This window comes from Ranitomeya imitator, chromosome 1 (genome assembly GCF_032444005.1).
Source record: "Ranitomeya imitator isolate aRanImi1 chromosome 1, aRanImi1.pri, whole genome shotgun sequence".
Lineage (NCBI taxonomy): Eukaryota > Metazoa > Chordata > Amphibia > Anura > Dendrobatidae > Ranitomeya > Ranitomeya imitator.
The window spans coordinates 1,013,316,848-1,013,329,285 of record NC_091282.1 but is presented as its reverse complement, the minus strand read 5'-3'; positions in this window follow the sequence as shown (position 1 = coordinate 1,013,329,285).

Sequence of the window (12,438 nt, the reverse complement as noted above, 5' to 3'; positions counted from 1 at the left end):
AAGAGAGGCCTGGATGTCTTCCTGGAACAGAACAATATTGTATCATACAATTATTAGGTTCTGTAGAAGGACGTAGATCTGGGTATTTATTATGATGGAATATAGGCTGAACTGGATGGACAAATGTCTTTTTTCGGCCTTACTAACTATGTTACTATGTTACTATGAGGTCACTCCTTCCACTAGGCCTCCACTGACCACACCACTGCTGCCCGTGTACCCCTGGAACCAACATCAGAAAATATAAAAATAAGTATTTTGCTTATAAAAAAGAAAATACTGGAGAGATATCAAATGCAGACATTTTAACATTAAAAACAAACACATACAACAAAAATCTGGTACAGTACTAAAAATGGCCACCAGCTACAATAACTTTCTCCTGCAAGTAGTTAACTGAAAGGTTTTTTCAATTTTAAACACAGATATGGCATCCACCGAGTGTTGTCCTGTCGCGTCTTCTTTATATTATTGCCAAGAAGATGCAAAACAATGAAAATAATAAAATCATTATTTACCAAAAAAATAGAGTAAGTTAAAACCACATTGCAAATAAACATTCATTACAAATAAAGAAGCAGGGCGCGTCCGAGGGTGAGTATATACCTAATAAGAATATAATCACCCTCGGACGCGCCCTGCTTCTTTCCGACAGCCTTCCTTCCTAAGAATCAGCCCTTCCGTGGTGTAGAGAGAGGGTTTGTTACACTCCAAGGTGTTCCCCAGGTTGCCTTTCCTGAGCTTCGATCTTCCGGCTCTCGTTTAGTAGTTGTTGGAAACTACGCTGCATTGGGCCTACAAATTGGGTATGGGGTGTAGAGAGATGGTGTGTTCCACTCCAAGGTGTTCCCCAGGTTGCCTTTCCTGAGCTTCGATCTTCCGGCTCTCGTTTAGTAGTTGTTGGAAACTACGCTGCATTAGGCCTACAAATTGGGTATGGGGTGTAGAGAGATGGTGTGTTCCACTGTAGAGAGATGGTGTGTTCCACTCCAAGGTGTTCCCCAGGTTTCCTCGCCAATGCTTCGATCATCATGCTCTCGTTTAGTAGTTGTTGGAAACTACGCTGCATTAGGCCTACAAATTGGGTATGGGGTGTAGAGAGATGGTGTGTTCCACTCCAAGGTGTTCCCCAGGTTTCCTCTCCATTGCTTCGATCTTCATGCTCTCGTTTAGTAGTTGTTGGAAACTACGCTGCATTAGGCCTACAAATTGGGTATGGGGTGTAGAGAGATGGTGTGTTACACTCCAAGGTGTTCCCCAGGTTTCCTCTCCATTGCTTCGATCTTCCGGCTCTCGTTTAGTAGTTGTTGGAAACTACGCTGCATTAGGCCTACAAATTGGGTATGGGGTGTAGAGAGATGGTGTGTTACACTCCAAGGTGTTCCCCAGGTTTCCTCTCCATTGCTTCGATCTTCCGGCTCTCGTTTAGTAGTTGTTGGAAACTACGCTGCATTAGGCCTACAAATTGGGTATGGGGTGTAGAGAGATGGTGTGTTACACTCCAAGGTGTTCCCCAGGTTTCCTCTCCATTGCTTCGATCTTCCGGCTCTCGTTTAGTAGTTGTTGGAAACTACGCTGCATTAGGCCTACAAATTGGGTATGGGGTGTAGAGAGATGGTGTGTTACACTCCAAGGTGTTCCCCAGGTTTCCTCTCCATTGCTTCGATCTTCCGGCTCTCGTTTAGTAGTTGTTGGAAACTACGCTGCATTAGGCCTACAAATTGGGTATGGGGTGTAGAGAGATGGTGTGTTACACTCCAAGGTGTTCCCCAGGTTTCCTCTCCATTGCTTCGATCTTCCGGCTCTCGTTTAGTAGTTGTTGGAAACTACGCTGCATTAGGCCTACAAATTGGGTATGGGGTGTAGAGAGATGGTGTGTTACACTCCAAGGTGTTCCCCAGGTTTCCTCTCCATTGCTTCGATCTTCCGGCTCTCGTTTAGTAGTTGTTGGAAACTACGCTGCATTAGGCTTACAAATTGGGTATGGGGTGTAGAGAGATGGTGTGTTACACTCCAAGGTGTTCCCCAGGTTTCCTCTCCATTGCTTCGATCTTCCGGCTCTCGTTTAGTAGTTGTTGGAAACTACGCTGCATTGGGCCTACAAATTGGGTATGGGGTGTAGAGAGATGGTGTGTTCCACTCCAAGGTGTTCTCCAGGTTGCCTTTCCTGAGCTTCGATCTTCCGGCTCTCGTTTAGTAGTTGTTGGAAACTACGCTGCATTGGGCCTACAAATTGGGTATGGGGTGTAGAGAGATGGTGTGTTCCACTCCAAGGTGTTCTCCAGGTTGCCTTTCCTGAGCTTCGATCTTCCGGCTCTCGTTTAGTAGTTGTTGGAAACTACGCTGCATTAGGCCTACAAATTGGGTATGGGGTGTAGAGAGATGGTGTGTTCCACTGTAGAGAGATGGTGTGTTCCACTCCAAGGTGTTCCCCAGGTTTCCTCGCCAATGCTTCGATCATCATGCTCTCGTTTAGTAGTTGTTGGAAACTACGCTGCATTAGGCCTACAAATTGGGTATGGGGTGTAGAGAGATGGTGTGTTCCACTCCAAGGTGTTCCCCAGGTTTCCTCGCCAATGCTTCGATCATCATGCTCTCGTTTAGTAGTTGTTGGAAACTACGCTGCATTAGACCTACAAATTGGGTATGGGGTGTAGAGAGATGGTGTGTTCCACTCCAAGGTGTTCTCCAGGTTGCCTTTCCTGAACTTCTATCTTCAGGCTCTCATTAAATTGTGGTTAAACGGAACAACTGCATTTGGCGTACTAGTTGGTTTTGGGGCCTACTATCGGTGTCTGCCGCTCCTTGCTGTTCTCCTGGTTTCCTGTCCTGAAATTCCGTTTTCAGGCGCTCGTTAAGTAGTTGTTAATGTGAGACTGCATTTGGCCTACTAGTTGGGTTGGGGCCTACTATCGGTGTCTGCCACTCCTTGCTGTTCTCCTCCACTGAACAAAGCTGTGCCGCCTGTTTACTACTGTTGCCAATTTTGATCTGCATTTCGACTACTTACTGATTTGGGCCTACTCTCTGTGTCAGCCTCTCATTCCAGTTGTCCTCCACTGCAATGCCCCCTGATTAGTCCTGTGTTACCAATTTTGAACTGCATTTAGCCCACTTTATTCTTTGGGCCTATATCTGTGTTTCCTCCTCATCCTGCCCATTGCCCAGCCAGTGATAGATGAGTCTGCTGGTACATTGACCCATAACGCAACATTTCCCGTGCACGCTACACTGCAAGATTGTGACCCTGCTGAAAGTCAGGTCCCCCTTCCCGCATACCATACCACCTTACACGGGGACAAACAGGAAGGTGCAGATGAAAGTGCAGGTTCCTTCATCAGGTGGGGGGAGGAATACTAGTTGGCGACGTCACTGGCACAGGGCCTCTCATGGTACGCAAAAGTGTTGCTGCCGGTGGGAGGCGCCCCCGCCGTGCAAACACACCGCTGTACTTTGAGGGGCCCTGTGCCAGTGCCAATGCCAACGAGTGGGCCCCCCCTGCTTGCTCAGGTTCACAGCACTTGCAAAGTTGAAATACTTACCTCTCCCTGCTCCACTGCCGTGACGTGGTCCAGATTTCCTGGGCCCACTAATTACTTGAACCAGCCCTACCCACCACAACTTTAGCCAAATGACCCCCAATTTCAAATGCCTTCCAATTATTATAAGGTAAATTACGCTTGACAAGCTTCATTAAGAAGAATGGATGGTTTTGACATTAAAATGGGCACTCTAGGTGTTTTCCTGGCCCCCACTCACTGCCGACTATGCTGCCCCATTGACTTGCATTGGGTTTCGTGTTTCGGTCGATCCCGACTTTACGTCATAATCGGCCGATTTCACTCGACCCGACTTTTGAGATAGTCGGGTTTCGCGAAACCCGGCTCGACTCTAAAAAGGTCAAGGTCGCTCAACTCTACTGTTCACTACAATGGCAGTTTGCAATTTTCATTGCTGCTTGTTTCTGGAAAGTACCCTTGGAGTCAAAATCAGCACTACAGATACATTCTTAAATGGGTATAATTTCTAAAATGGGGTCACTTGAGGGGGGATTCTTCTCTTCTAGCAATTAGGGGCTCTGTTTATGGAGTCTGCAAACTCTTTTAGGAAAATCTGCGTTTTAGGAGGCAAATAGCGCTTCATTCCTCCCGAGTCACTCCGCCTGGCTAATTAGTACTGTACAGACATACAGTGGGGCAAAAAAGTATTTAGTCAGTCAGCAATAGTGCAAGTTCCACCACTTGAAAAGATGAGAGGCGTCTGTAATTTACATCATAGGTAGACCTCAACTATGGGAGACAAACTGAGAAAAAAAAATCCAGAAAATCACATTGTCTGTTTTTTTATCATTTTTTTTGCATATTATGGTGGAAAATAAGTATTTGGTCAGAAACAAACAATCAAGATTTCTGGCTCTCACAGACCTGTAACTTCTTCTTTAAGAGTCTCCTCTTTCCTCCACTCATTACCTGTAGTAATGGCTCCTGTTTAAACTTGTTATCAGTATAAAAAGATACCTGTGCACACCCTCAAACAGTCTGACTCCAAACTCCACTATGGTGAAGACCAAAGAGCTGTCAAAGGACACCAGAAACAAAATTGTAGCCCTGCACCAGGCTGGGAAGACTGAATCTGCAATAGCCAACCAGCTTGGAGTGAAAAAATCAACAGTGGGAGCAATAATTAGAAAATGGAAGACATACAAGACCACTGATAATCTCCCTCGATCAGGGGCTCCACGCAAAATCCCACCCCGTGGGGTCAGAATGATCACAAGAACGGTGAGCAAAAATCCCAGAACCACGCGGGGGGATCTAGTGAATGAACTGCAGAGAGCTGGGACCAATGTAAAAAGGCCTACCATTAGTAACACACTACGCCACCATGGACTCAGATCCTGCAGTGCCAGACGTGTCCCACTGCTTAAGCCAGTACATGTCCGGGCCCGTCTGAAGTTTGCTAGAGAGCATTTGGATGATCCAGAGGAGTTTTGGGAGAATGTCCTATGGTCTGATGAAACCAAACTGGAACTGTTTGGTAGAAACACAACTTGTCGTGTTTGGAGGAAAAAGAATACTGAGTTGAATCCATCAAACACCATACCTACTGTAAAGCATGGTGGTGGAAACATCATGCTTTGGGGCTGTTTCTCTGCAATGGGGCCAGGACGACTGATCCGGGTACATGAAAGAATGAATGGGGCCATGTATCGTGAGATTTTGAGTGCAAACCTCCTTCAATCAGCAATGGCATTGAAGATGAAACGTGGCTGGGTCTTTCAACATGACAATGATCCAAAGCACACCGCCAGGGCAACGAAGGAGTGGCTTCGTAAGAAGCATTTCAAGGTCCTGGAGTGGCCTAGCCAGTCTCCAGATCTCAACCCTATAGAAAACCTTTGGAGGGAGTTGAAAGTCCGTGTTGCCAAGCGAAAAGCCAAAAACATCACTGCTCTAAAGGACATCTGCATGGAGGAATGGGCCAACATACCAACAACAGTGTGTGGCAACCTTGTGAAGACTTACAGAAAACGTTTGACCTCTGTCATTGCCAACAAAGGATATATTACAAACTATTGAGATGAAATTTTGTTTCTGACCAAATACTTATTTTCCACCATAATATGCAAATAAAATGATAAAAAAACAGACAATGTGATTTTCTGGATTTTTTTTTCGCAGTTTGTCTCCCATAGTTGAGGTCTACCTATGATGTAAATTACAGACGCCTCTCATCTTTTTAAGTGGTGGAACTTGCACTATTGCTGACTGACTAAATACTTTTTTGCCCCACTGTATATGGGCTATTGCCACATTCAGTAGAAATTGTGGGACACATTTTCTTGCCATTTTTAACCACTTCTTGTATGAAAATGTTAAATCTGGGGCTAAAACTAAATTTTGATGGTAAAAATGTAGTTATTTTTTTTCACTGCTCAATGGTATAAAATTCTGTGACACACGATTGGTGTCAATATGACCACTGCACCCCTAGATGAATTAGTTGAGAGGTATAGTTTGTAAAATGGGGTCACTTTTGGGGGATTCTGCTGTTCTGATACCTCATGGGCTCTCCCAGTGGGTCATGGCACCTGCAACCATAAGAGTAAAATCTGGCACTCCTTCCCTTCTGAACTTTGCATTGTGTCTGAAAAATATTTGCCGATTACACGTAGGGTATGGCCGCACTCAGGAAAAAATGGACCTCAGTTTGTTGGAAAAAAATTTCTTATTAGCCCTTAGAAAAATTAAAAACTTGGAGCTAAAACAACATTTCTGTGAGAAAAATGTGATTTTATTATTGTCACAGCTCATCGTTATAAACTTCTGTGAAGCACCTAGGGGTTCAAAGTGCTTACCATGCATCTAAATACATTTATTGAGGGGTCTATTTTCCAAAATTGGGTCACTGGTGGGGGGTTTCCACTGTTTACACATCAGAAGCTCTCCAAATGGTACATAACGTGTGCCAATGATTCTAGGAAATTTTACATTCAAACAGTCAAATGACGCTCCTTCCCTTCTGAGCCCTGCCATGCGTCCAAACAGTAGTTTTCTCCCTTATATGGGGTATCGGTACTCAGGAGAAATTGCACAACAAATTGTATAGTGAAATTTCTCCTCTTACCCTTATGAAAAAGCAATATTTTGTGCTGAAATCTTACTTGTGGAGAAAATTTCGATTTTTTTTTATTTTAACGGCTCAATGTTATAAACTTCTGTGAAGCATCTGAGGGTTCAATGTGCTTCTCACATATCTAGATCAGTTCCCTGAGGGGTCTTATTTCCAAAATGGCATCACTTAGGGGGATTTTCACTGTTTATGCTTCAGAGGTTCTCCAAATGTGAAATGGCATCTGCCCAAACTAGTTTTCTCATATGGGGTATCGGTGTACTCAAAAGAAATCGCACAACAAATTTTAGGGTCCATTTTTTTCCTGTTACTCTTGTCAAAATGAAAAAATTTGGATCTGAAGTAAATTTTTGGGGAAAAAAGGTTAAATGTTCATTTTTTTTCCACATTCCACAAATTCCTCTTATGCACCTGAAGCGTTAATAAACTTCTTGAATGTGGTTTTGAGCACCTTGAAGGGTGCAGTTTTTAGAATGGTGTCACTTTTGGGTATCTTCTATCATATAAACCCCTTAAAGTGACTTTAAATGTTTTGTGGTCCCTAAAAAAATTGGTGTTGTAAAAATGACTTCCTAATAATAAAAATAACTTCCTAACAACAAAAAAGTTTTGGTTCTATATTTGTGCTGATGTAAAGTAGACATGTGGGAAATGTTACTTATTAAATATTTTGTGTGATATATGTCTGATTTAGGGGCACGAAAATTCAGTTTTTGCCAAATTTCCATTTTTTTCACAGATAAATGCAAGTCATATCAGATAAATATTACCACTATCATGAAGTATAATATATCACAAAAAAACAGTCTATTAATCACTGGGATCCATTGAAGCGTTCCAGACTTATTACGTCATGAAGGGACAGTGGTCAGAATTGTAAAAATTGGCCCAGTCATTCACGCGCAAATCACCCTTGGGGTAAAGGGGTTAAAAATGTGGAACATCCTTCTTAAGTAGCTTTCTTTTAATTGAGCATTAATCTCCTTGATCCAAGAAGCCCTGATAGACAATACCATCCATGAGTTTATTTAAAAAAAATATATATGTGTGTAAAAAAGTATTTAGTCAGCCAATTGTGCAAGTTCTTCCACATTAAAGGATGAGAGAGGCCTGTAATTGACATAATAGGTAGGCCACAAATGTAAGAGTCAAAATTGAGAAAACAAGTAAAGAAAATCATCTTGTCTGATTTAACAAGGTTTATTTTGGATATTATGGTGGAAAATAAGTATTTGGTCACCTAAAAGCATGCAAGATTTCTGGCTCTCACAGACCTGTAACTTCTTCTTTAGGAGGCTCCTCTGTCCTCTTCTCATTACCTGTAGTAATGGCACCTGTGAAATTGTTATCACTATAAAAGACACATGCCCACAACCTCAAACAGTCACACTCCAAACTCCACTATGGTGAAGACCAAACAGCTGTCAAAGGACACCAGGAACAATATTGTAGCCCTGCACCAGGCTGGGAAGCCTGAATCTTCAAAAGGCAAGCAGCTTGGTGTGATGAAATCAACTGTGGGAGCAATAATAAGGAAATGGAAGACATACAAGACCATTGATAATTTCCCTCGCTCTTGGGGCTCCACACAAGATCTCACCCCGTGAGGTCAAAATGATCCCAAGAACGGTGAGCAAAAATCCCAGAACCACACGGGGTGACCTAGTGAATGACCTGCATAGAGCTGGGACAACAGTAACAAAGACTACCATCAGTCACACTATGCCACCAGGGGACTCAGACCCTGCAGTGCCAGACGTGTCCCCCTGCTTAAGCTAGTACATGTCCGGGCCCGTCTGAAGCTTGCTAGAGAGCATTTGGATTATCCAGAAGAGTATTCATAGAATGTCATATGGTCTGATGAAACAAAAGTAGAACTGTTTGGTAGAAACAAAACTCATCATGTTTGTAGGAGACAGAATGCTAAGTTGCATCCAAAGAACACCATACCTACTGTGAAGCATGGTGGTGGCAACATCATTCTTTGGGGCTGTTTCTCTGCAAAGAGACCAGGATGACTGATCCGTGTACATGAAAGAATGAATAGGGCCATGTATCATGAGATTTTGAGTGCAAACTTCCTTCCATCAGCAAGGGCATTGAAGATTAAACATGGATGGGTCTTTCAGCATGATAATTATCCCAAGCACCCCACCAGGACAACAAAGGAGTGGCTTCGTAAGAAGCATATGAAGTTCCTGGAGTGGCCTAGCCAGCTTCTATTTCTCAACCCCATAGAAAAACTTTGGATGGAGTTGAAAGTCCGTGTTACCCAGCGACAGACCCAAAACATCACTGCTCTAGATGAGATCTGCATGGAGGAATGGGCCAACATACCACCACCAGTGTGTGCCAACCTTGTGAAGACTTACAGAAAACATTTGTCCTCTGTAATTGCCAACAAAGGATATATAACAAAATATTGAGATGAACTTTTGTTAATGACCAAATACTTATTTTCCACCATAATTTGCAAAAAAAATCTTGCCAAATCAGACAATGTGATTTTCTGGATTTGTTTTCTCATTTTGACTCTCCTAGCTGTGGTCTACCTATGATGTCAATTACAGACCTCTCTTATCTTTTTAAGTGGGAGAACTTGCACAATTGGTGGCTGACTAAATACTTTTTTTTCCCCACTGTATATACAATTGATGCCACTTAAAATTCAATTTGCATGATAATTTGGAATGTGGTCTATCTATCTATCTATCTATACAAAAAACTGACTAGAACCTTCTAAGTGTGAACAGGTACAAGCTGCGATGACTATTATATGTAAAAAAAAGGAAAACCCAGCAGCACCCTGCATAAGCCTGGCCATATGATAACACTGAAAACATTAGATCTAGACTGTGTTACTATTCAAAATTATATACTTACTACAATGAAGGTTCCTACCTCATAAATTGGCCAATTCATATATGCCCACCAAACCATTTGAGCTGTAGGCTCATAGCCTGGGAGAGACATGTTTGTCCATTTAACTGTAGGCTGATAGCCCAAGAGTGGCATGTACAGTAGAATACCCATCAGAGGGAGGTCACCTTGCCATGGTTGATGGTCACAAATGAATTGACCAGTTTATGCGCTAAGTACAAAATGAGAGCTAAGATTTATGCAAACATTGAATATATGAAATATGGACTGCATTACTGCTGTATAGAAAATACTTACTTTTTAAAGTATTTTTCTAAGAAATTGCCAATACATGAGAGCCCACTAGCCATGATAAATTGCACCTTTCATTGATGACACCCTAAATCAAATGTTTATCAAACATGTCTCTCCTGGTCTAAATGTCTACAGATTTAAAGGGTAGGTTTGTTTGTATATTATGCAACAATACCAGCTTACATCTGCTCACACTTGCTTTATGCTGTTGGGAGGTGCTGGTCAATTGTTATCATCTGCCCGGCTGTCCATCCATCCATCCATTGATTCATCCATCCATCAGTGGATCAGTGGGCTCTTTGTTAAGTTACATGGCTGAAGACATTCAATCTTTTGTAAGTTATTTACGTTGCTTTAGGCTGTTTGACTAATACCTAAATTAAATTAATCCCCACACATAAATCAATATAAACAATTTCTCTGCTGCCTCTTGAGCAGAGCTGCTCTAGGCGTCTGTCTAGTCTGCATACATGTTACATATAACACAGAAATTACTGAATAAATGTCTCCCCAACTGGAATGACTTCTGTTCAGACTTGCCAGATCACATTGGGGCTTCTGACCGAGCGGGAAGTCAATTCTACAATGTAAGTCTATGGAGCCTGGTTCTGATGCTCCATTTATTGGCGAATATATTACCGCACTTACACTACATTACATACACATTTACACAGATTTAGGCAATAAAACTTTCATGGACAGGGTCTATAACTGCCAAAAAATATCATATTGTGCAGTCTACAATGGACAGCGCAAGACAAGAGTTTAGTTGAAAGAAAAGAAGCAACATTTTCTTTTAGATTTACAGTGTTTATTAGTGACATGCATTTCATCACTCCCACACATTATAAAGCTGTATATTAACCCCTTAATGACAGAGCCAATTTTGTACTTAATGACCAAGCCAATTTTTGCAATTCTGACCACTGTCATTTTATGAGGTTATAACTCTGGAACGCTTCAACGGATCCCGCTGATTATGAGATTGCTTTTAGTGACATATTATACTTCATTTTAGTGGTAACATTTATTCAATATGACTTACTTTTTTTTACAGTATGAAAAAAACGGAAATTTGGCAAAATTTTTGAAAATTTTAATTTTTGTGCCCTTAAATGAGAGAGTCACATTGCACAAAATAGTTAATAAATAACATTTCGCACATGTCTACTTTACATCAGCACAATTTTGTAAACATAATTTTTTTTGCTAGGACGTTATAAGGATTAAAAGTTGACCAGCGATTTCTCATTTTGTCAACAAAATTTAAAAAACATTTTTTTAGGGACCACCTCACATTTGAAGTAAGTTTAGGGGTCAATATGACAGAAAATACCCCAAAGTGACACAATTCTAAAAACTGCACCCCTCAAGGTGCTCAAAACAACATTGAAGAAGTTTATTAACCCTTCAGGTGCTTCACGAGAACTAAAGCAATGTGGAAGGAAAGAATGAACAGTTTACTTTTTTTTTTCTTTTTTTTTTTTTTACAAAAAAATTACTTTAGACCCAAACTTTTTTATTTTCACAAGGGTAACAAGAGAAAGTGGACCACAAATTTTTTTGCACAATTTCTTCTGAGTACACCGATACCCTGTATGTGGGGGAAAGCCAATGTTTGGGCGCATGATAGGGCTCAGAAGGGAAGGAGCAGAATTTGACTTTTTGAACGCAAAATTGGCTGGAATCAGTAGCTTTCGCCATGGCGCATTTAGAGACCAACTGATGTACCTAAACAGTGGAAAACCCCCAATTCTAACTCCAACACTAACAAAGCCCTAACCACAACACACCCCTAACCCTGATTCCATCTCTAAACCCAACAACACAACCCTTACCCTAACACAACCCTAACCCCAACCCTAGCCCTAGCCCCACTCCTAACCCTATCCCAACCCTAATACTAGCTCTAACCCCAACACTAACCCTAGCTCCAACCATAACCCTAGCCCAGACCTAACCCTAGCTCTAACTCTAGCCCCAACCTTATCCCTAGCCCCAACCATAACCATAACTCTAACCCAATCCTAAACCTAAACCTAGCCACAACCGTAATGGAAAAAAATATATATTTTTTTAATTTTATAATTTTTACCTAAGGGGGGTCATAAAATGGGGTTTGATTTATTATTTTTTTAAATCATTGTGATAGGGTATATCACAGTGATTAAAATGAACAAATAGGAACAATCTACTATTGCTGCAGTGTGCTGGCTGGTAGTTCTTGGCGGGTGCACTGCGCATGCACCCGCCATTTTCTTCCAGAGAAGGTGCCAAGGGCTGGGGGACAGAGCCAGAGGGTCCAGGGACACTGGAGGTATCGGAGAGGCTAGGGTGACCCCATTTATCTTTCCTCTAATATGCTAGATCATATCATAGGAGAGAGAAATAAATGGGAAATCTGACTTTTTTTTGTTTGCGGTCACCGTTATCAGGTAAATAACGCTGATCGAAACACTGGGGACAGTAAAAGCCAACCCAAATCATGTTTTCCAGGGTCTCAGCTACTAGATTTTACGACACTGGGTGGCGCTATACCCTTATTTCTCAGCGCCATTAAAAAGCGCTGCCGCTTAGTGCACCCTTGGAACTGCTGATACAGTGCACCTTACTCCTACTTATTTTCTATTT